We start from the raw sequence: 23256 nt of genomic DNA, 5'->3' as shown, positions 1-23256 counted from the left end.
ATTATAAGTGTGGTTCCCCTCACCTCACTTGAGATGTCTACAGTTTAAAGCCTTGTACTGGAGCCAGTCATGTACTCAGCGTCCTTTACACAGTGTGATATTCTGTCAGACTCATCCAGTGCTTGCTTCTCTTCATTGACTATGAAGGAAATGCAGAAGATAATTTCAGATGAAGGGATCTGTACTGCCAACCTCCCAAAGAGGTGGGATGAAACTCATTCCTGCTATCTAATCTAACATCATCTTCTAGTTCTTGGAATTCTTCTTCTTGGAGTCAATGGAGATACAAAGACTTCCAGAGGAGACTTCAACTGTGCCCTGAGGTATGTGTCTGAGGCAGGTGGGATAAACACTCTTTGGAAGATGGTTGCTTCTCTTTCATCTGGGGAACAGAGATAAACCCTTTAGTGATCTTTCTGCCTGTGGAGTAGATCTTGCTAATCCAGCCTTCCCTGCCAATATAGACTATCCATATAGTAGAGTCCCTACTCACCTTATTTCAGTTACTTTAGCTAATTTAACAAAAGCCACAGCCTGAAAAGTACATTGTATGGATATCAAACCCACCAGCAGGGTTGTCTCTTCTGATGGGAGCGTGGGAAGCGATGAGTAGGTATTTACAGGTATTTCCAGAAGACGCTTGCTTCCCTGCTGCAATCAGTGGGGAAGCATGCAGAACACATCAGTACGGGATGAAAACCAGGTGGCCCAATGGATTGACTTCTCCTATAGTTGCAGAGGGTCTGGCCATAGGAGAGACTCCCAGTGTTGCAGCAAGCTCCTCAGCCATGGGTCTGACAGCCATAGACATCTCCACTAGGCAGTTCTCACTTTGAAATCACTGTGATGGCTCCTGAGAAGTGTCTGTTGGGTGAAATCATTGTAGCTACATGTCCTGGAGCAGGGAGATGCTGAAGAAGATGTAGAACCATCTGTGTGGCAGACAGCAACGAGGGACAAGCTTCTGCCATCGTGCAAAATGTTTGTTCTCTCCTTTCAGGAGATTCAGAATATTACGAAACTTTTCCCAGGACCCACATCCATTTGAGACCGTGAGGAAGGCAGTATGCGTGAGAAGGGAGGATTTCTCTTTTATTTTGAAGTTTTCAGTCAATGGGCCTGGTCTAGCTCTGAATTAATCTGAGATACTAAAATTATGGGAAACATCTGCTTCCCCCAAGCACTAGTACAGATTTGTGCTATGGCAATGTAAATCATCAGAACTTGATTGCAGTTGGGGTGCAGTGCTCCTCAAACTAGCTGAAAACCTGACCTTAGTTATAACATCGTGACAGGTTGGAAAGGGATATTGGAGGGAAAATGGGTGGTCTGCTGAGAAATTTCGGTATTCTTTCAAACTGCTATCATACAGACATCAGTATATTCTGCTTAAAAATTAAAAATGAACACACAGCAAAGCCAAGCATCCAGAAATACCTCCTGCATCTCTTCAAGACACTTTATGGCCCTAGTAGTGTATCATCCATCTAACATACAAATACACCCCTGCGTGGAGACACCTATTTTAAATGTCCAAATCTTTGAGCTGACACCCACCCTCAGGCAGGATTCAGTTGTCTGGACATAATATCATGACAGATGTCCTGGAACATCCAAGATATCTACATGGGCCAGAGGTCTGTGGGATACTCAGATGTTTCTGAAGGGACGAACAGAGACCGGGCAGCGTATCCCATAACACAACACTAGATATCTGAATTTAGGCAGCTGAATCTCTTCCGTTATGTCATGCAGTTGGAAATTAAGCAAGTACCAGAGTGGGACAGATGAGGAGAGGTGCCACCGCGAGGTGGTCAATGGGAAGCAGGCTGCAGGTGAAGCTGCACTTTAGAAAACTGTGGGCTGATGGGGAGGAAAGTCTAACTGAGACCAGTGGGACCGAATAGAAAAAAAATAAATATAGACTGTGGAGAAAGAACCATAGAATCACAGAATCGTAGAATGGTTCGGGTTGGAAGGGACTTTAAAGATCATCTAGATTCAACCCCCTGCCCAGGGGGCAGGGACACCTCCCACTAGACCAGGCTGCTCAAAGCCTCATCCAGCCTGGCCTTGAACACCTCCAGGGACTGGGCAGCCACAGCTTCTCTGGGCAACCTGTTCCAGTGCCTCACCACCCTCACAGTCAAGAATTTCTTCCTAGTATCTAATCTGAATCTCCCCCCTTTCAGTTTAAAACCGTTACCCCTTGTCCTGTCATTACACTCCCTGATCAGTAGTCCCTCCCCATCCTTCCTGTAGCCCCTTTTAGGGACTGGAAGGCTGCTATGAGGTCTCCCCGCATTTCCAGGGAGGAAACAAGCTGAATTTCCAGCCTGGCCTAGGGATGGAGAGCTCTTCACGGAGCAAAATGCATTTCCAGCCTGGCTTTGCCTTGTGGAGCTCATGAGCTGGTTCATGGCTCCCTCTTGCGGGAGGACATGCTGGCGGAGGAAGGGACAGCAAAGCCCTTCCTGTGGGCGAGGTTTTCTCAGATGGAAAGGTGGGTGCCTGCTTATTTGCTCCATCTTCAGCACTGATAATTCACGGAGTAAATATATGACTGTTATTAGTACGTCTGTAGAACAGGGATGGGTTTTGGTTGCAGACACCAAATTTTAGGGACTGGAGTGAGTTGCCCACACTCAGGATAAGTGTATAACTGTAAAGTTAACCTTTTTCTAACCTCATATAATTTTATATAACTTTATAAATCTTCACAACTGTAGTAACAATGGGAGGTCTGCTGCCTGGGGCACAAGCAGGCATCTTCCTTGCAGACACATTCAGGTGTCTAAAGCTGCATCCCACCCCAGGAGACCTTTCCCTAGCACTTCATGCCTTGCTAATCAATGCTACTTGTACAGTTGGAGATCAGTAACCACATGATGCCAGTTATTTCTTTTAAAAATAAAACTCGTTTTCAAAAGCTTGAAAATGAAGGATTTCAGAACGTCTTCTGCTGAGATTTGGTTTTTTGCAAGTATGTTTCCATGTAGAAATATATCCTACCACCAGCCCAGGTGAGATTGTTGTGACTTACTCCCAACCAATTATCCATAAATAGAAATCTAATAAAGTTCAGCAGCGGTTTTTCTCTCCAAATGAATATTGTGTACCTCATGTATTTGTATACAGTGTATACATATGGTGGACAAGTAGCTCATTGGCTATGCAATGAGCAAGCAAACTGCCTTAATTGTAGCTAGATAACTAAATCCGCTGCAGAGAATAAATGCATTTATTACACTATCATCTGTGCTGTTATTCATTTGGACGCTGCGGTTTTTATTTGCATTTATTCATCATTTTCTCATTTTTATATCCTCGTTTGTCAAGGATTTTCTGAAAGGGATCATTCCCTTAAGAAACGTCTAGATGTGGCACTTCAGGGCATGCTCTAGTGGCAGAGATTGGAGGTTGTTTGGTTGGACTCGATGACCTCAAAGGTCCTTTCCAACCATGAAGATTCTATGATTCTATGATTCTTAACAACAATAAATTCTCCTTCACATTGCAAATTTGTACACTTATATTAAATAGCATATTTTCTTTAAAAGTAAAGAGACATACTAGTAATGTCTCAGAGCTCTGACTCAAAGATTTTTAACATGAGCACTGGCGCAAGCAGGAATTGAGTTCAAAAATGTCAATCTGTGACACTAGGCAGCAGGTAGAGCAGTGGGGAACAATACGGGATGAAATGGAGGTGGAGCAAAGCGAAGGTGGGTTGAGCAGAAAAAAAACATGCTCTGAAAGAGAAAGGGAATGGGACAGATAGAGGTGCAGACACCCTGCCTCTATCCAGTCCTGCAGGAGGTCCAGGTGAAATGGGACATTCGTGAACAAGGTGTAACAACCACTGGTTTTGAGAAAAAAAAAAAAAAAGCCTGATGGACTTCTGATAGAAAAATGTCTTATTGATGGTAGAACACATAACAAAGCAAGGGAATAAGCCAGTACCAGGGCAATACCCAAAGGTGGTTACCCACCACTTCCAGAAGGCCACCAGGGCAGCCTGATTCCCACCACCTCCACCATGGTCAGGCTGTGGGCAGGATTAGGTAGAGTCAGGCAGGATTCAACCCTGCAGTCTCCTGCTGCATTGTCCATTGCACTACTGGCCATATGGTGCCCCCACTATGTCCCTGACCCAGCCAGCCTAGTATCCAGCAGACTTGCTCCAGCATGCTGGGGTGGGCATGGAGTTGGAGAGGAAGAAGGAAAGTTTCATCCCCTCTCTGACATCTTTGTCCATGACAACCTTATACTAACCACCCATGGAGAAAGAGCAACCAGAGCTGGCAGTGAACCTTGCCTGCACTGTTGATGGACCTTGCCTCCACTGGTGAGATGTCTTCCTGCCCTTGCAGAAGGCCCAGCTGTCATTCCCAGTCACAACAGTCACATCATTGTCTGTGACATGGACAGTGGGATTGAGTGCACCCTCAGCAAGTTTGCCGGTGACACCAAGCTGTGTGGCACAGTCGACACACTGGAGGGAAGGGATGCTACCCAGAGTGACCCTGACAAGCCTGAGAGGTGGGCCTGTGAGAACCTCATGAAGTTCAACCAGGCCAAGTGCAAGGTCCTGCACCTGGGTCAGAGCAATCCAAGGCACAAATGCAGGTTGAACGGAGAATGGCTTGAGAACCGCCCTGAGCAGAACGACTTGGGGGTGCTAGTGGATAAGAAGTTCAACATGAGCCGGCAATATGCACTTGCAGCCCAGAAAGCCAACCTCATCCTGGGCTGCACCAAAAGAAGCATGGCCAGCAGGTCAAGGGAGGTGATTCTGCCCCTCTACTCCACGCTGGTGAGACCCCACCTGGAGTACTGCATCCAGCTCTGGAACCCTCAGCACAAGAAGGACATGGACCTGTTGGAATGGGTCCAGCAGAGGGCCACAAAGATGATCAGAGGGCTGGAGCACCTCTGCTATGAGGACAGGCTGAGAGAGTTGGGGTTGTTCAGCTGGAGAAGAGAAGGCTCTGAGGAGACCTTATAGTGTTCTTCCATTCCCTAAAGGGGGCCTACAGGAAAGCTGGGGAGGGACTCTTTATCAGGGAGTGCAATGATAGGACACGGGGTAACGGCCTCAAACTGAAAGAGGGGAGTTTCAGATTGGATATCAAGAAGAAATTCTTTACTGTGAGGGTGGTGAGGCACTGGAACAGGTTGCCCAGGGAAGTTGTCAATGCCCCATCCCTGGAGGTGTTCAAGGCCGGTCTGGATGAGGCTTTGAGCAGCCTGGTCTAGTGGGAGGTGTCCCTGCCCAGGGCAGGGGGGTTGGAACTGGATGATCTTTAAGGTCCCTTCCAACCTGAACCATTCTGTGATTCTGTGTAACAGGGTTCAGTTACTTACGTCAGGAGCTATAGCGTCCATCTGTGATAGGGCTGAGCCCATGGGCTGTCTGCTCTTAACACTGTCCACTACCACTTCTGCGTACGTACCCAAAGCTCACCTCAGGCTGTGCTAGTGGAGGGGACCTGGTCCTGTGTCCTGCCCTGGGCCACCACTCACCCTCACAGCATCCCTGAGCCTGGCTCCTGCCCAAACTGACCCCACAGATTGCCCCATCCCACCCTCCAGTTCATCCTCCAGCCTGGACTCCTCTCTGCAGCCAGACCTTGGCCATCCTCTCCTCAGGTTGCCACTTCCCTTCCATAGCTACAGCCTTGCTGGAGGGTGCTTGGACACCTCTGGGGTGGTCCCCATGGAGAGGACATCCCCATCACCCAGGCCTGGGTCTGTGTCATGGAGCTGCATCCCTCCACCCTGGCCTCGTGGCGCAAGGGCAGCGCATCTGACTCCAGATCAGAAGGTTGTGTGTTCAAATCACACCGGGGTCAACCTTGGGCCACCATTGGCCACCCTCTGTATTGCCCCTGCTTTTCTCGGGGGTGCCCTGCCTGAGGGGTGGGGATCTGCAAGGCATTGGCAAGCTCAGCTGTAGAGGAGCACCTCAGGGAACAGCTGGTGGGGAAACACGGTGGTGCCCAGACCTTTCCTTTCACCCAGGCCATATGGCTCTCGTTGAGAGGTTATTGGTCATGACCAGAGTGGAGGGTAAACAGGGAGGTGTCTGCCACAGTTTTCCTCATCAAGAAGCTGAAGGAAGTGAAATCTTCCTCATGAAAGTGCAAGAAGATCCATAAGTGCATGCTCAGTCCCTCCTGAGGGACCTGGGCTTAGCCCCAGGCAATATTTGCCTGAGAGGGTAACACAAGGTGGTACAGTCAGACCAGGGAATTTCAGGAGCGGATCGAGGACAATTATTCAGTGTAGGATTATGGAGATAGGGACAGATTTCTGCTGAACAACGTGAGAAGTTTTATCAAAAAGATTCAGAAGGAGGATCTGGGGAGCTCTAATGTGGTCAGCTCACCTCAGAGCCCAGACGAAGACTATGGAATAATATACCCCTGAAAGTCATGCCCAAATGAAGGAAGGACGCGATGATGATTGGAAAGACGGATTTACCCAAACCAGGCCACTCTTGGCCAGCATCATAGATTTCTTTGAGGAGATTACTTTCTTGGTGGTCAAGAGGACAACAAGGAACATCATTTATCTTGACGCGTCACTGTAGCAGGACACAGAGACAAAACGCCCAAGCTGAATGCCAAGGTAAAGCAAAGTGGCTGGACCAGGGGGCCGAGGGGGTTACGGTCAGCAGCTGGCAGTCCAGTTAACGTTCCTCACTGCTTCATGTTGCACTGGATGTTCTTTGGTGTCCTTGTGATGGGCACAGAGGATGTTCTACAGAATGAAGGACACGGGCAGGCTGACAGGGTCACAGGGATGGTGAGGGGCTGGGGCCAGTGGCGCAATGGACAACGCGCCTGACTACGGATCAGGAGATTGCAGGTTCGACTCCTGCCTGGCTCGACACTTTTAGCCTGGCAATGGCACCTCCTGCTCCCTCCGTGAGGTCGTCGGTGCCCCTGGGCCTTCTGCAGGGCAAAAGTGCTGGGCTGTCTTCTTGCCCTGCAGGATGGAAAAAGTTCCTCCAGACCTTATGGTGGAGCTGGACACTTTATCTCATCACTCTTCTCTGCTCACTACTTATGTCCCTCTACTCGCCCTGCTTGCTCATATTCTACACTGGGAATACTGCATGCAGCTTTGGAGCCCCCAATATAAGGGCATTGAGCAACTGGAACAAGTCTAGTGGATGGCCATCAAAATGTCCTGGTGTTCTGACACACACAGTATGAGGAGAAGCCATGGGAACTGGGTTGATTTGACCTTGGGAAGAGAAGGTTTTAATGAAGACCTGATAGCTACCTTCCAGTACCTATGAGGCAGTCATCAAGCCAGGCACTTCATAGCATTTTATGATAAAAGAATGGGAGACAATAGGTATAATTTGAAATGGGAGGTTCTGGCCAATTATGAAGGAAGAGTTATTTTCCTGAATTTTTTGTCATTGATGAAGGTAGGAAGGAGAGAGGGATAAAGGGAAGGAGTGAAGAAAGGAGGGGGCTGTAACCAAGGCATGGTAATAGAGGCTCAGCAGGTAAGTTTTCAGTTGGCGCAAAGAGGTCCCAGTGGGTTCCAGGGACAGTGACTGAGGCAGGGGAAACATCTCACCTGCCCCGCAGGAGACTCAGCTGCAATGCCCAGCTTATAAGGGTTGGGTTCAGGCCTGGGTCTCCTGGGGGCTGTAGTGGGCAGCTCTGGGGTAGTCCCCATAGGGACCATGTCCCCACCACCTAGGCTGGGTCCATGCCTGGGGGCTGCATCCCTCCATATTGACCTGGTAGCACAAGGGCAGCATGTCTGACTCCAGATCAGGAGGTTGTCTGGTTGAATCACACCAGGGTAAGAGTTCCCCATTTCCGCAGGGTGCTGCTGGGGTGCTTTCTTTTTGCTTTTGACTTTGCTTTTGACTTTGACTTTGCTTTTGAACTCTCTAAGGTTCGTGAGATCCTATCAGCCCGTTTCTCATGCCTCACAAGGCCTCTCTGAAGAGGAATCCTGCCCTCCAGCACACCAGCTTCTGCCCCCAATTTGATGCTGTCTAGAAACATGCGGAGTGTGCACCACATCCTATCATGCAGGTCATTAGTGAAGACATTTAAGTGTCAGTATCAGTATCAACACCTTCAAACTCCATTACTAATGAGACACTTGCTACATTTCCAACTGGTGATCCCAACACTGCATCTCGTGGTCCAGATACGTTTTCACCCACCTTCTTAACCTCTCCTTCAGTCCATGTCTTTGCAATCTGGCTACAAGAAGACTCTGGGAGACCCTATTTAAAACCTCACCTAAGACAAGATAAACAAGTGTTTCTTTCCCAGGTTCCAGCAAGGTAGGCAGTTGGGTAGGTCAGGTAGGATCTTAGTAAGCCTACGGTGGCAGTTTGCGACTACTTTTGTGTCCTTCATGTGTCCATTTTGCTCAAGTGATTCCTGACTCGATCATCCTTGTCCATGAATAATCCACTGCCATAGGCTGTGTCAGAAGGCAAAGGGACATAAAGATGAGAGCAGACCTCATCAATAAAGATAGAAGCAGAGAAGGCATTGAGTACCTCCGCCTGCTCCATGTCTGTTGCTATTTTCCTCCCTCACTCAGAAGTGGTCCCAAACTTTCTTTTAATTTTCTATTGCTGCCAGTGTGATTCTAAAAGCCATTTTGTTGACCTTTTACAGGACTACCAATTTCAACTCCAGCTGAGCTTTGGTTTTCCTGTGTCAGCAGCTAATTCTAACCATCAGATTGAAGGAATGATTATCACCCTGTTTGACATTTGTGGAACCACATCTGGAGTCTGTGTCCACTTTTGGGATCTCCAGGACAAGAAAGACATTTATGGACTGCATTAAGTCCCAGAGATGGTCATCCAGATGAGAAGGTGGTGGATTGCCTGATGAGGAGTGGCCTAGAGAGCTAGGTTTCTATAATACATAGAAGAAGAGGTCAAGGAAGGACTATAATCTTGTTTTATTCTATACGTGCCTGCAGAGGAATTGGAGTCAGGCTTTTCTTGTGGACATAGAGAATGGATCTCAACAAAAACAGATTTTGTCAAAGAAAATCTCTATTAGATGACAGGAAAAATATTTTACACATCAGAGGTCACACATTAGAACAGGGTCCCAGTGAGGTCTTGGATTTCCCACCGTTGGAGACATTCAAAGCTTGACACTAACAAAATGACCTAATGTGAAAGACTTCTGTGCTCTGAGCAGGGGATTAGATCACCTGCCTTCCGGGGATCTCACAAAATCTAATTTTTTCTATAATTCACTAAATCCTCTTGCACCCTCCCCTGCTCCCCTCTTAAAACCCATCCAGTGATGGGAAGCCCCCAGAGCTCCAGGAGGACAAGGGCCAGTGGTGCAATGGACAACATGCCTGACTATGGATCAGGAGATTGCAGGTTCAACTCCTGCCTGGCTTGGCCTAAAACTGCCTGGCTCTTGTGGAGGTGACAAGGGACAACTGTCTTCATGAGGTCCTTCCCCTTCCGGGTTTTTTGTCCATCTTTCTGGCATCAGCAACACTGGAGCATTATTTTGCAACACCTTGCATCAAAGCTGTGAGCATGTCACCTGCTGTAAGAGCCACCACTCCTCAATTCCTTTTTGATCTGGCCTGCTGATTTCCTGGACTGCTGAGCAGCACGATTGCTCCTGAGGTCTCTGAGTGCATGTTCTCCTCATAAGCCCTGTGCAGATCTTCTCTCTGTCTTCCTGGGCACCACTGAGTGAAAGCTACCTGAAGCTTCACTAGTAACCGTCAGTAAGGGGTAAGTGAAAAATGGTCTGGGATATTGGGCTTGAAGGGTTGTGGTCAGGGACTGGAAGTGCAAATGGTGGTTAATTGCTCCTAGTGCTCCTCAGGTGTCAATGCTGACGCTGACACTATTGAACGTCTTTGTTGACATAGTAATGGGGTAGGATGAGTCCTGTGTGGGTTCATGGATGACACCAGTGGACAGGGAAGCAGCTAACGCTGGCAGGGACAGCTGTCATTCAGAGTGACTTGGGCAGGGTGAAGGAAGTTCAGCAAAGGCAAACAACACCCTGCATCTGGGATGGGATAACGCCGTGCAGCACTACAGACTGGGGGTGACTCTCAGAAAAGCAGCTGTGCCGAAAGGGGCATAGAGGGTCTTGGAGAACAGCAACTTGAACAAGAGTGAGCAGTGTGCCCTTGCACCCATGAAGGCCAACCATGTGCGGGGCTGTCCTACCAAGAACATAGCTACCAGCTCAATAAGAGGGATTATTGCCAAGCATCCGGCACTTCTGAGACCATCACTGGGGCACTGTGTCCAAAACTAACCTCCTTGATACAAACCAGACACTGACAACATGAAGTAACTCTACTTTTGTCCTTTTCCCTACTTTTCCATGCCTTTTTGAGCTTCTGCCCTAGTGAATGCTTTTTTAAAGCCCTCCTCAGGGAATCTGCAATTCTGCTGGAAGATGTAATTTTACCCTTTCTTGTCTGATATATCTTGTAGTCTCCTGAGCAATCCTAATTCCTAAAAGAAGGTTGCAAAGTCATGAAAGTGAGGAGTGTGGGATGCCCGGGTGCTCCATCCCTCCACCCTGACCTCATGGGCAGTGTGTTTGCATAGAATCATAGAATATCTCAAGTTGGAAGGGACCCATGAGGATCACCAAGTCCAACTCCCTGCTCCTCACAGGACTTCCTAAAATTAAACCATATGACTAAAAGCATTGTCCACATGCTTCTTGAATGCTGCATCTGCATGACAAGGTTGGGTGTCTGAATCACACTGAGGCCAGGCTTGGGACAGTCCTACACGCAGGTGGCCTGTCCATGCTTTGCGTGGGGCTCATCGATGTTGCATGCAAAACTTTACAAGGCATTGAAAAACATCAGCAAGACCAATGTGAGCCTCAAAGGTGGCTGGGGATGAGGGCACATGGTGTGCCAGAACAGCTTGGGTGCACTGGGTCTCTTCAGCCAGCAGTGTGGCAGTTCAGGAGGCATGTTCATCCTGCTGTGGGATTTGCTGTGGTGCCACTGGCTGTGGTGTGGGCACCGGCTCTGCCCCTTTTGCAGTGTCCAGCTCCACCATAAGGTCTGGAGGAACTTTTTCCATCCTGCAGGGCAAGAAGACAGCCCAGCACTTTTGCCCTGCAGAAGGCCCAGGGGCACCGACGATGGGCAGGAGAAGAAAGGCCCTCACGGAGGGAGCAGGAGGTGCCATTGCCAGGCTAAAAGTGTCGAGCCAGGCAGGAGTCGAACCTGCAATCTCCTGATCCGTAGTCAGGCGCGTTGTCCATTGCGCCACTGGCCCCAGCCCCTCACCATCCCTGTGACCCTGTCAGCCTGCCCGTGTCCTTCATTCTGTAGAACATCCTCTGTGCCCATCACAAGGACACCAAAGAACATCCAGTGCAACATGAAGCAGTGAGGAACGTTAACTGGACTGCCAGCTGCTGACCGTAACCCCCTCGGCCCCCTGGTCCAGCCACTTTGCTTTACCTTGGCATTCAGCTTGGGCGTTTTGTCTCTGTGTCCTGCTACAGTGACGCGTCAAGATAAATGATGTTCCTTGTTGTCCTCTTGACCACCAAGAAAGTAATCTCCTCAAAGAAATCTATGATGCTGGCCAAGAGTGGCCTGGTTTGGGTAAATCCGTCTTTCCAATCATCATTGCATCCTTCCTTCATTTGGGCATGACTTTCAGGGGTATATTATTCCATAGTCTTCGTCTGGGCTCTGAGGTGAGCTGACCACATTAGAGCTCCCCAGATCCTCCTTCTGAATCTTTTTGATAAAACTTCTCACGTTGTTCAGCAGAAATCTGTCCCTATCTCCATAATCCTACACTGAATAATTGTCCTCGATCCGCTCCTGAAATTCCCTGGTCTGACTGTACCACCTTGTGTTACCCTCTCAGGCAAATATTGCCTGGGGCTAAGCCCAGGTCCCTCAGGAGGGACTGAGCATGCACTTATGGATCTTCTTGCACTTTCATGAGGAAGATTTCACTTCCTTCAGCTTCTTGATGAGGAAAACTGTGGCAGACACCTCCCTGTTTACCCTCCACTCTGGTCATGACCAATAACCTCTCAACGAGAGCCATATGGCCTGGGTGAAAGGAAAGGTCTGGGCACCGTGTTTCCCCACCAGCTGTTCCCTGAGGTGCTCCTCTACAGCTGAGCTGGCCAATGCCTTGCAGATCCCCACCCCTCAGGCAGGGCACCCCCGAGAAAAGCAGGGGCAATACAGAGGGTGGCCAATGGTGGCCCAAGGTTGACCCCGGTGTGATTTGAACACACAACCTTCTGATCTGGAGTCAGACGCGCTGCCCTTGCGCCACGAGGCCAGGGTGGAGGGATGCAGCTCCATGACACGGACCCAGGCCTGGGTGATGGGGCTGTCCTCTCCATAGGGACCACCCCAGGGGCATCTGATCTCCCCAAGAGAAGGCTTACGGGAGGAGGAGAGGACAGAACCACCCCTTGAGGAGAGGGCATCCATGTCCTGCCTGCAGCATGGTGACCAGCCTGGAGGGTCGAAGCCCAGGAAGAGATGTGGCAGAGGTGCAGAGTCAGCAGCATGGGTCCAGGATATGTGGGGGCAGCTGAACTCCAAGCACCTCCATTCTTCTGTAGGGAGGAAAGTGACCCTAGACAGGCCATACAAAAGATGTGAGGCTTCCTCTTGCCACAGGGCTTGGTGTGGTGGCAGTGCATTTGCTAGGAGAGTGGTGCTTCTCTCCCCAGAGAGGCGGTGGTCACCATCCCGGCTACCCCTCTGGAGACACCACTCTCAGAAGCCTGTTTCTCCTGGGAGAGGCCCCGTAGGGCTGCTCTGGGCAATCGTCCTGTTTAGGCCTTCCTCTTCTGAAGTACCTCATTTAGAGCCCTCCTTGCAGGCTTATCAGGGCAGCTGGCAAAGATGCTCCCACTCCTCTGTCCAATGAATCAAAAGCCCCCTTCCCTCAAAGAACAGTCCATGTCCATAAAGTCCAGGATGACATTTGGCAAAAATAACTCCCAGCTGTGACCTCGTGGCGCAATGGTAGCGCGTCTGACTCCAGATCAGAAGGCTGTGTGTTCAAATCACACCGGGGTCAGGATGTCCTATCTCACTGTGATATGGACATCTCATCAGCAAGTTGTTTTTGCCCTCCTACCCCCTACCCCACAGTCCTGGTGAAGGGCAGTAAATGAGCCATGGTAGAGTGGTCTTTCCTTGCTGGACCAGTGTTGGGAAACTGGGTAGCTTCAGCCTTCTCTTGTCATATGTCTACAAAGGAAACAGGATTAGTGTACATCCCAGCTGTGGCTCCACATCTGGGTACCACTTCTGGTCCCAATCACTTTCCAGAAAGGCAAGGGCATCTAACTGCAGAGGAAGACTTCTACAAAAAACCCAGCGGGCAGTCTCCTGGTCCATAATGGGGCGCATTATCAATTGCAGCACCAGCCCTTGCAAGCCTGGCACCTTGTGGCAACATATTCTTTTGTTGCTATTTGTGATTTTTAGCTCCCATCTTGGAGCACTGGAACAAGTTGCCCAGAGAGGTGGTGGAGGCCCCATCCCTGGAGACATTCAGGGCCAGGCTTGATGAGGCTGTGAGCAACTTGATCTAGTTAAAGATGTCCCTGCTTACTGCAGGGGGATTGGACTAGATGACCTTTAAAGGTGCCTTCCAACTCAACACATTCTATGATTCTATGATCTTACCACTGTGCACTCTGAGAAATATCTAGGTCCATCTACTCCATATCCTGCTGTTAGGTGGTTGAAGGTGGGGATAAGATCCCTTTGCATATTCTTCCTCAGGCTGAATAAACCAAGTTCTTTCCACCTTTCCTCACATCTCAAGTACCCAAGTCCCCCACCACCTTGGTGGTTATCGCTGGACTTGCTTCATTATGTAGGTGTCTTTTTGTTGATTCTGGTGAAACACTCGGCTGTAGGGAACTGAAACCAAGATTTCAGGAATAGTCATCAGGATCTTTAACTCTCTACTTACTGGTCCCCCATGCATTTCTTGGTGAGATGGGCAGAGGATGAAGAGCCAGAAAAAAAGGAGACTTGAAGCTGTGGGAATGACTTTATATGAGTTATAGTTCATTAGAAGTATTTGAACTCTTTTAAGGGAATTTTAAAGGTGAATTTTAAAAGACATAAAGAGGGGCATAATGAAAAGAGACAATGGAGCAATGAGAAAGGCAAGAAAAGAATAGTGGGGAAAGAAAAAAAATTACTTTCTCCAGCTGCACCCACACCAGTGGTGCACCCTCCCACAGCAGGTCCAGGCAACTATGCTTGTGCCAGAATCAGGCATTTAGCAGAAAGTCCCACAGTTCTGCATCCTGCACACAGACGACAACATTGATCCAAAAGACCATGAGAACAACACAAGTGTGGGACTCATCTAACACGGCAGCCTTGAGCTCACACCTCCAACAAAGTCAGGTGTGTTCCTGATGTTTTGGACAACAGCTGAACATAGTACTGGATTACCATCTTCAGAAGGTCACATAGCCACCCAAATGTTATTTAGGCAGTGAGGAAGATCAGCTAAGAATATCTGGCAGATGGAGTGTCTCAAAAAGTTCATTTCCATGGATTCATGGGTGGTGGGATTGCATGTCAGCTTTGGCAATGCTGATGACCTGAAAGTGCAAGGGACTTAATCTATCTGGACATAGTCTGTCCTGTCTGACCACTCAGCCCTACCTCCTTTCTGCCCGTAGCTTGCCTGACACCAGCAACAAGTGTCTTAGGGGATGGAGAAAGAGGGGGAAATAGACAACCCCTGGGCTCAGACTGTCCCATAGCTGCGCATCACAGCCCTGGGGATGCCCTAAGCCCAACACTGCCTGGGAATCAAAGCCACAGACAGAAGGCAGAAGAATCTGATGAACCAAGGAGGGCAAGGCACTTCAGGGTGCTTTGACTGTCCCCAACCCCGTGCCAAAACACTAAGTGTAGGTCTTTCCATGACTCCCCTTCTGACTTATCTGATGAACGTAGAGGTATGGGCCCCTATCCCATGTCCCAGTACTTCTGGTGTGTCACCGATGGGTTTAGTGAGCAGAGGATTTCGTTGCTGGCTGTCCTCCAGATGTCGCTACCTCACTGTTGTTTTACGACCTTAGCTCTCCCAAAGACCAAATAAGCAAGAGGAAGGACCTCCTGACTGTGGACAAAATGCATGTAGGTGTGACATAGGGAAAACACTGCAGCTGGAATCTTTACACGCCAAACCCTGAACGCGCTGAGTTCATTCACTGAGCCGTGAGTGCTGAACCAGGAGGAAGATCTATGCCACCACTCCTGTCTCTGTAATGTGATTTTCTGTCCCTTTGACTTCTCTGAATGGAAAGGAACTCAGATACTTCCTTTTGCAGATCTTCCACAGCCCAAAAAAACCCATGTAGTACAGGTTGCTAGATGCTTTTGCTGGGAGTGCTAGCACACTCTTGGAGGACTGGTATCTGGTAAGAAGTATTATTCTGGTATACTTCTGGTTAGAGGTATTATTTTCACTGCAGCCAATGTGAACAGTTCTTACTTTTCATAAAAATGTCTGAGATTTACAATTATTGTCTCTCTTCAACAGGCTGAAATTTTAAGACTTTTTAAAGTCTTTTTTTTTTTAATGCAGGAATGACTTGAGTCACAATATAGGCAAGAGCTGTCTACTGATGAGGTTTAATCAAAGGGAAAGTTTACCAGGCAGTAGTACTTGATGTCTCCCATGCAAGGAAAGTTGTCACAGGTTATTTAATAACCAAATTATTTAATAATCTTGCGGGTCTTTGAATTTTTCTATTTAAAACACTCTATCTTGCATAAACAAGGAAATTTTTGAAATAAAGATTTTTGAGAATCTTTATTTTCCAGTGAAAATCCAGAAAATGTTGACCTATCCTATTGAGGCCCATTATACAAAGCAGTTTACTCTAAATATTGACATACAATGAGCTTGACCAGAGGAGGACATGAAGCCTGTGAGCACAAGCCCAGCTTTCCAGATATGGGACTCCTGCTCAGACACTGGGGTGGGTCCAACTCTGGATTTTCTGTGTTTGGTGAAAGCGATTACAAAAAGTTGAAATATATTGCCAGGCAATGAGGACTTTTTTACAGCTGCCTGAGCATCTGTCATAACATCCAGATGTCTAAGCATTTGTGCCACTCTTGTGTCGCTGGGCTATGCTCACTTCTATCACGATCCCCTGACTGCACTGGAAGCTGAAGTTTCATTTTCATTTCTTTCCACCCTGTTAACTCAAGGTTCAGTGTCTAAGCTGAGGACAAGGTCACATCTCCCCTTTAGTGATCAAGGTAAGCTCATTTTTATTCTGCTGGACCTTTTTTAAGAATAAAGACCCTCCTGTTTGTGGAGGAAGGCTAACCCCTAAGCACTGGTGCCAATAATGTCTTTAGCCTCCTTTTCCCTCAATATCTGAATCACTGATGAAGAGGGTGATGGAGGAGTCTATTAAGATCTAAATCCCAAACTTTGTGTCTCTTGTTTTCTCTGATCAAGCCTGTCCCTTGTGGTTCTTATCCCTACCCCTATTTACACCTAAGGCTCATCCCTGCCTTAGCGCAGAGAGGATGGCGCTGCCAGGGCTGTGACCGCCAGTCACCCATTGGGTGCCCCAATCTTCCATGTAGGGACAAAGTTTTGTTAGTATTTTCAACAACGGCATGGTAAAAAGAATAAAGAGTGAAATCCCCAGCTTTGCAATTTTATTTCAGGTATTTAAAAGCTGTGCCAATTGCAAGGAACTTCATAAAATGGAGTGAGTGGGAAAACAGATGGCAGAAGTAGACTAGTGGAATGCATCTAGGGAAAAATAACCCAGACCATGACACTGGACTGGCTGTTACAACTCAGGAAAGACATCTTGACGTTTGCAGGCAGCAAAGTTCTCAACCTTGCTGCCAGGAAGGCTGTGAAGGCAGATGGTACCAGCAAGGTCAAAAAAGTCAAGACATTGATGGTCCGCTAAGGCATTGCTCTGTTCTTACGTTAAAACATGAGGTCAAAATTGCCCCAGCAGAGAGTTGTTGGGGATTATTTCCTTCTTAATGTATATTTTGGTGATAGCATGTGGCTGATAGTTATCTTTTGCTGTAATCAGGAGACAGAAGGGCTTTCAGACAGTACACTGGTATTTTAAAATCAGACCATAAACCAGTTGTGGTATGAGATGGATTATCAGACAAGAATCCACAAGAGTGGAATATTTGTTTGGAATTATTTCAGGTCAGATTTTCTTTCCTTTGCATTAACTTCTCCCTGGGATTTTGTCAATTCTGTAAGAACAGGAGATGTCTCCCAAATGGGATTTGGTCCCACAGCTTGCTTGATTGCTTCCTTCCTTCCTTCTTTTATGCTTCTAAGGCTTTAAATCATATTCCCGTACTCAAAACTGTTCTTGCAACTAAATCACTACACAACACCTATATCCTTTATATTGGTGAAATGGCTGATCAAATAAAGAAATGTTGTAATCACAAGGGCCAATTAGTTGCTATTAGTAGCCAGAGATTTCACTTATTTGTGGTGTGATTGCAACAGCTTTGTTCCAAATAGTACACCAGCATAACTGATGAGTGTTTTGGGGCAAGAGGAGTGAGTGCAGGGGAAGGAGCGAGGAAAAGGCTTTATCTACCCTCTCCTGTGAGAACATCCTTGCAGGTGTTCAAGCCCAGGCTGGACGGGGCTTTGAGCAACCTGGTCTGGTGGGAGGTGTCCCTGCCCAGGGCAGGGGGGTGGAGCTAGATGATCTTTAAGGTCCCTCCCAACCCAAACCATTCTATAATTCTATGATAACAAAATTCCCTGTGACAGCATCACGTCCATGTTGGCAAGCCAACTAGAGTAGGGGCAGAGGTACAGGACCATGGCTCTGTAATACCAGCTAACCTGGTCACAGTTTGGGCCCAGGCCAACTAGCACCGACCCGAACTATCCCTGGGCACAGCTGGGGGTTGGCATGGGCCAGGGACCATTCCCAATAGATAGCTTTAATTCAGCCACCTTGTTCTGGAGGGTGAAAGAGTTTAACAGTATGGATGTGGCCAACCATCCTAGTTGCCTTAGGAATGGTCCCTGTCATGTTTAGTTGCATTGTTGACACCACTCTCCTTCACGTCCTTCCTCTGACAACCTCCATCTGACTCACTGTTGGACTGGCTCCACTTTCAGCCACCACAAAACTCCATCAACATGCAGGAAGATACACCAGAATAACTTTTGCCAGACCAAAATTTCCCTGTTTGTCACCTATCCTTTTGCCCCAACGCAATGGAAAGAGGTAGACAGAAAAGAAAACCCAGATTTTAAGGCCAAATATGTACCTATTCGCAATCAGCTTCAGATGATCTGACTAGGCAGACCAGACGACTCTGCCTTCCAGGTCCTGCCTAAAAAGCAGTGATCCATGGGGCTTTCTTGTGAAGAGGTGACACATTTTTGCATTGATAAAGAGCTTTTGCTGTATTTTTCTAATGCCTTAACAAAGCCAAACCTTTATGCATGCGCTTTGTACCAATGCCTGCAAAACCAAACACAGTGCCCCTCTGAAGGGCTGGAGTTGAAGGTGAAGGGTGGGTGGAACTGTGTTCTACACCCCCAGCAAAGACGTGGGCGTGAAAACTGTGCAGAGGACTCTTGAGAAATGCAGCCCCTAATGCTTCTAGCAAGTCTTGGCCTTTCCAAAGGTCATTTGCCTGGCAGTGTCTGGCTCATTACCCAGGAGGAATCCCATCCGATGAGGGGGAGGTTGAGGTGGTGCCGTTACAGGCATGTTTTCCCAGCAAAGTCATGCACGGGGGAGCGGGAGCTATTAGCCATGGGTGGTTCTGTGGAGACCTTTATGCAGAAGGCTGGAAGTGTCTCTCTCAGCTGCTGTGGGGTTGGGTCCCTGCAAACTGCCTTGAGCACTTTGCCAACTTCAGCAGATGAAAATCAGATTGGCTTATGCCTTGTAGGTGTGTCTGTGAACAAGGGAGTTCAAAAATTAACAGCTTAATGGCTTCCCTTTCCTTTCGAGGGACTCTTACAGGTTGGCCTCTGCAGGTGCTGCAGCATCAGTCCTCTTTCCGGCTAAGATTGGATCAAGCTTCATCCCCCAGCATGGGGACCAGAGTGGTGGGGAAATGAATGGGGATAGGGAGATGGGGAGATGAAATAAGGAGAGAGGCACTTTCTTAACGGAGTTATAAACTGTGTTAAAAAAAAAAATAAAGAAACTCAACAGGGAAGGAACCTAAATTATGAGACCCAAAGTAAAAGTCAGCTTTGGCGGTTCTCAGAGTGACACTGAGAGTTTTTGTGGGGAAGGGGAAGGGTGGTCGGAGATGGGTTCTCTTGTTGGCCTTTGTGTCTCACTGATTTTCATCTTCCATATCCTGCAGCACTTCTTTAAGTACTTCTTTATTTAAAGCACTTCTTTAAATCTTTACCAGATCTACATGATGCTTCCATAGGCTCACTTGATAGATGCTTATCCATCCTTATCCTCAAAGAGATATTTAAGGGATGGAGACAGCAAATATTAAGGAGAAGCTTCAGGTCATCTCCCTGGCCTCTAAGAAACGGTATAGTCATATATCGAGGTGCTTTCAATGCAAAAAGGGCACAGTTGCTGCAAGAAAATTTACTGAAACTTGTCTTGAACTAGAAATTGGGAGGAAAAAATTTTGGTGATGAGGACACAAGGAAAGAGCTCTTCGTCCCCAGCCAGGCTCTGTCCCTTTTCTTCCCATCCCCAGCAGACGTAGCCCACTGGGCGGTGGAAAGCGAATACTGCATACACCTCCAGCCCCTGTGTGTATTACACAATGCACTGATTAGTTCATTGGAAATTGATTATGTACTTGATTACGTCATGGTTTACATAACTGGGTTTTGCCTGTGATATTGACCTCAGAAGATGTGAGCTGCTTTCCAGAGGGCTAGAAATTAAGTAACTAAGTGAATTGAAATAATTACGTATTTATTATAAGGAAGTCCTCCAGGTGGCTTGTTTTCTTTGTTCTTTAAAGGGTTACAATTCAAGTCATCTTTTATAATTCCATGGACATATTTGGTTTGTTAGGCTAGTGATGCATTTTCTATTAATATTATCCCTGACTGTGTGTCATCTGTTCAAGTAGAGATCTGCAATGCTTGCCTTCCAACGTGGGTTTTAGATGTCACTAATCACCATGACAGGCACAGTGAGGAAACCCTGTGCAACTCCAAACTTTAATCGGATCACCGACCTGTGTAGAAGAAAGTTGTCTTAACCCCAAATTGTTTATAGCACGGGAAAGATTGCTAGCAGCAAGGCAGAGGGGCATCCAAGACAGCTGAGCTACGAGGAGGGGGAAGGGGGACAGTTGCTCAAGCACCTTGTTAAAGGCTCACTCGCAATTGGTGCAAAACCAGACAAATATGAATACGTGTAATACAATTAGTTGCAAATACAGCCTGGAAAGCTATACTTCTGTACTAGTAACAGCACCTTTCCCTAGGTCCTGAGGTCCTATGGCATGGTGTGACCATACCCATATTGTGCAACTGGCTTGGCCTCCAAAGCAAGGTGACCACATCAGACTGCCTCCTGCAATAGTTCCTAGCCAGGTCTAATCATTGAAACATCCCAGCAATTTTTGGCAGAGAGTGAGTAGGGGCCAAAACTGCCAGGGCTGTTCTAATAATTTAATAATATGGATGATCAAGTTTCAGTGATCATGTCCTGGCAGGGTTTAATCTGTTTGTACAGACACAGAGAAGTCAGCTGAATCACTCTTCAGGCTCTACTAACTGTATTAGCTGCAACTCGATAGGTTATAGTAAGATTTTGGGTGTAGCAGACACAACAGACTTGTCTATTACACATGGAAACAAGCATGCATATGCAGGTGAATGTCAATGCCATGCTGACTTGTCTGATATATATGGTTCCAGTTCTTGTGGCTGCAGCATTAGCTGCAAAAGGAGCCAAAGGATGTCCAGTGGTTTTATTTTTAATGATGATGGTGCCAAAATCAACAGAAACCCATCCAACACACCATAGGAGTAGACATTGAGAGCTACCAGGCTGGTGAGGGGTCTGGAGACCAGGGCATATGAGGAGAGGCTGAGGGAGCTGGGCATGTTTAGCTTGGAGAAGACGCGGCTGAGGGGAGACCTCATTGCCCTCTACAACTCCCTGAAAGGAGGGTGGAGAGAGGTGGGTGTTGGCCTCTTCTCCCAGGGGAATAATGACAGGACCAGAGGGAACGGTCTGAAGCTGCGGCAGGGGAGGTTTAGATTAGATATGAGGAAGAATTACTTTACTGAAAGCGTGGTCAGGCACTGGAACATCCTGCCCAGGGAGGTGGTTGAGTGACCATCCCTAGAGGTATTTAAGAAACATCTAGATGTGGCACTTCAGGGCATGCTCTAGTGGCAGAGATTGTAGGGGTTTTTCTTGTGTGTGTGTATGGTTGGACTTGATGATCTCAAAGGTCCTTTCCAACCATGAAGATTCTACGATTCTATGATTCTATGATTTTGGTGCTGCACAGAGGGATGTGTTTAGACACTGCTCACTGCCTAATAAAAACACTTCTGGTGTTTTAGTTTGTCATCAACTGCACAGCAATTCTTAAAAATTAAAGCTTCTGTGCTATTTCATGTGATACTTTCCTTAATCCCTTCCAGGAAAAGCATCAGTCCATCAGCATTATTGATGTGTGACAGATCGGGAAACTCATCATGCAGAACCAGAGAAGTACTAGTCTTTTCTCCATACCATAATGGAGATCCTGCCTCCTACTCTTCTTCTCCAACGCTGATTATTATTCCTTCTCACCCACATCTCTATAGAGGAATCTTCCTTTTGCATGGGTTTTAGAGGGGCAGAGAACATTACATTCGCTATGCTGATTTTCAGCGTTGTCATGTAAAGGTCTATTTGATGTTGACTCACTGTACGGATTGCAACATGAGGACACACGCAACTGAGATCAAAGCAGCCAAGGGTAGATAATAATTGACTAGGTTCCCAGACTTCAGCATTGCAGCATCCCTGAAGCTTACATGCACAGAGACTCTGCAGCCTCCTCTTCTGCCCACCTCAGGTTTGTGCCTTTTCAGTGATGCTAGGAAGTCTCTCACACCTCAAGATTCTTTAACTGCTGTACTTCCTCTAAAAAGTTTAAGAAGTTTCTCTAATAGAGGACCATTCTAGTTATCACAAGCACAGTGAGGACTGATGGAAGAACAGAGGTAAAATGCGCCTGGTGGTCTTTGCTTTGAGCCTTGTGCGCCCATTTAGACCATGTGAAGTGCCATGAAGCTCTCTACTGGCAAGTCCCATGTGGGAATATTTTACACAAGAGCAAAGTGTATAGATTTGGTACTTCAGGGCATGCTCTAGTGGCAGAGATTGTAGGGGTGGCCTCTGTGTGTGTATGGTTGGACTCGATGATCTCAAAGGTCCTTTTCGACCATGAAGATTCTATGATTCTATATTAGAGGATTTATACTAACATAGGTCCATGAATGAAGCAACATCAGCCCTCATGTTCCCATCCTCATTGTACCCTTAGCAAGGCTGTCCCAAAGGATATCCTGTGGGTTGGCATGTTAATAAATGGACGTGGCAGTGGTCGTGACTACACATGGATTTGCAGATTGATTGATCTGAGCTCCTCCTTCCCTGAACTTTGAGTGATATGCCTATGTGTCAAGAGATGTAAGATGCAACGGAGAAGCATGTTGAATGCCAGCTTCACCTATAGCTACCTGGGCAGAGGTGCAAAGAGTCCATGTCTCTTACCACCAGCCATCTGCAGTCAGCTAAGGGACAGAAACACCCCATTGCTTACACTGCAAAGGAGAGAGTTGTAAATTTGATTGGCGTTGATTTCTTACATAGAAAAGTGTAAAAGAAGAATAGCCAGCTACAAAAGCAGGAAAACCCACATGCATTTGGTCAAATTTCCCTGTGTGTACATGGTGATGATGATAAAATGAACTTAAGGTTTCAGTCTATATTCTTTTATCTTGTTTGCAAAGTCTTGGAAGCGTCAGTCAAAGGGCAAAATTGAAGAACGTATTATTATCATAATTAATCAACTAATGGGTGACTAATGGAAGACGAAGCACTGCAAACATAAATCACTCTTCATGTATTGCAAAGATTTGTGCCATAATAAGAAAGCCAGGAGAATACTGAAGTATGTGCTAACATGAACTCGGTTTAAATGGCACATAAGCATATGCTTTCCTAAATAACC

The 23256-nt window shown here is 47.2% G+C and overlaps 6 non-coding genes across 6 annotated transcripts; 4 read left to right on the top strand and 2 right to left on the bottom strand.

Moving 5' to 3' along the window:
* The first annotated feature begins 5783 nt into the window (after nt 1-5783).
* Nucleotides 5784-5855, top strand: TRNAW-CCA (transfer RNA tryptophan (anticodon CCA)). Its single transcript has one exon. It is a non-coding gene; the product is annotated as a tRNA-Trp (tRNA).
* Nucleotides 5856-6821: 966 nt separating this feature from the next.
* On the top strand, nt 6822-6894 carry TRNAR-ACG (transfer RNA arginine (anticodon ACG)). Its single transcript has one exon. It is a non-coding gene; the product is annotated as a tRNA-Arg (tRNA).
* A 2454-nt stretch (nt 6895-9348) lies between these two features.
* On the top strand, nt 9349-9421 carry TRNAH-AUG (transfer RNA histidin (anticodon AUG)). Its single transcript has one exon. It is a non-coding gene; the product is annotated as a tRNA-His (tRNA).
* A 1802-nt stretch (nt 9422-11223) lies between these two features.
* TRNAR-ACG (transfer RNA arginine (anticodon ACG)) lies at nt 11224-11296 on the bottom strand. The gene has a single exon. It is a non-coding gene; the product is annotated as a tRNA-Arg (tRNA).
* Nucleotides 11297-12259: 963 nt separating this feature from the next.
* TRNAW-CCA (transfer RNA tryptophan (anticodon CCA)) lies at nt 12260-12331 on the bottom strand. Its single transcript has one exon. It is a non-coding gene; the product is annotated as a tRNA-Trp (tRNA).
* Nucleotides 12332-13012: 681 nt separating this feature from the next.
* Nucleotides 13013-13084, top strand: TRNAW-CCA (transfer RNA tryptophan (anticodon CCA)). Its single transcript has one exon. It is a non-coding gene; the product is annotated as a tRNA-Trp (tRNA).
* Nucleotides 13085-23256: the final 10172 nt, after the last annotated feature.

The sequence above is a fragment of the Chroicocephalus ridibundus genome, chromosome 3, assembly GCF_963924245.1.
Source record: "Chroicocephalus ridibundus chromosome 3, bChrRid1.1, whole genome shotgun sequence".
NCBI classification, from domain to species: Eukaryota; Metazoa; Chordata; class Aves; order Charadriiformes; family Laridae; genus Chroicocephalus; species Chroicocephalus ridibundus.
Note: the sequence above shows the minus strand (reverse complement) of the source record. Positions and strands in the feature narration are given on the sequence as shown.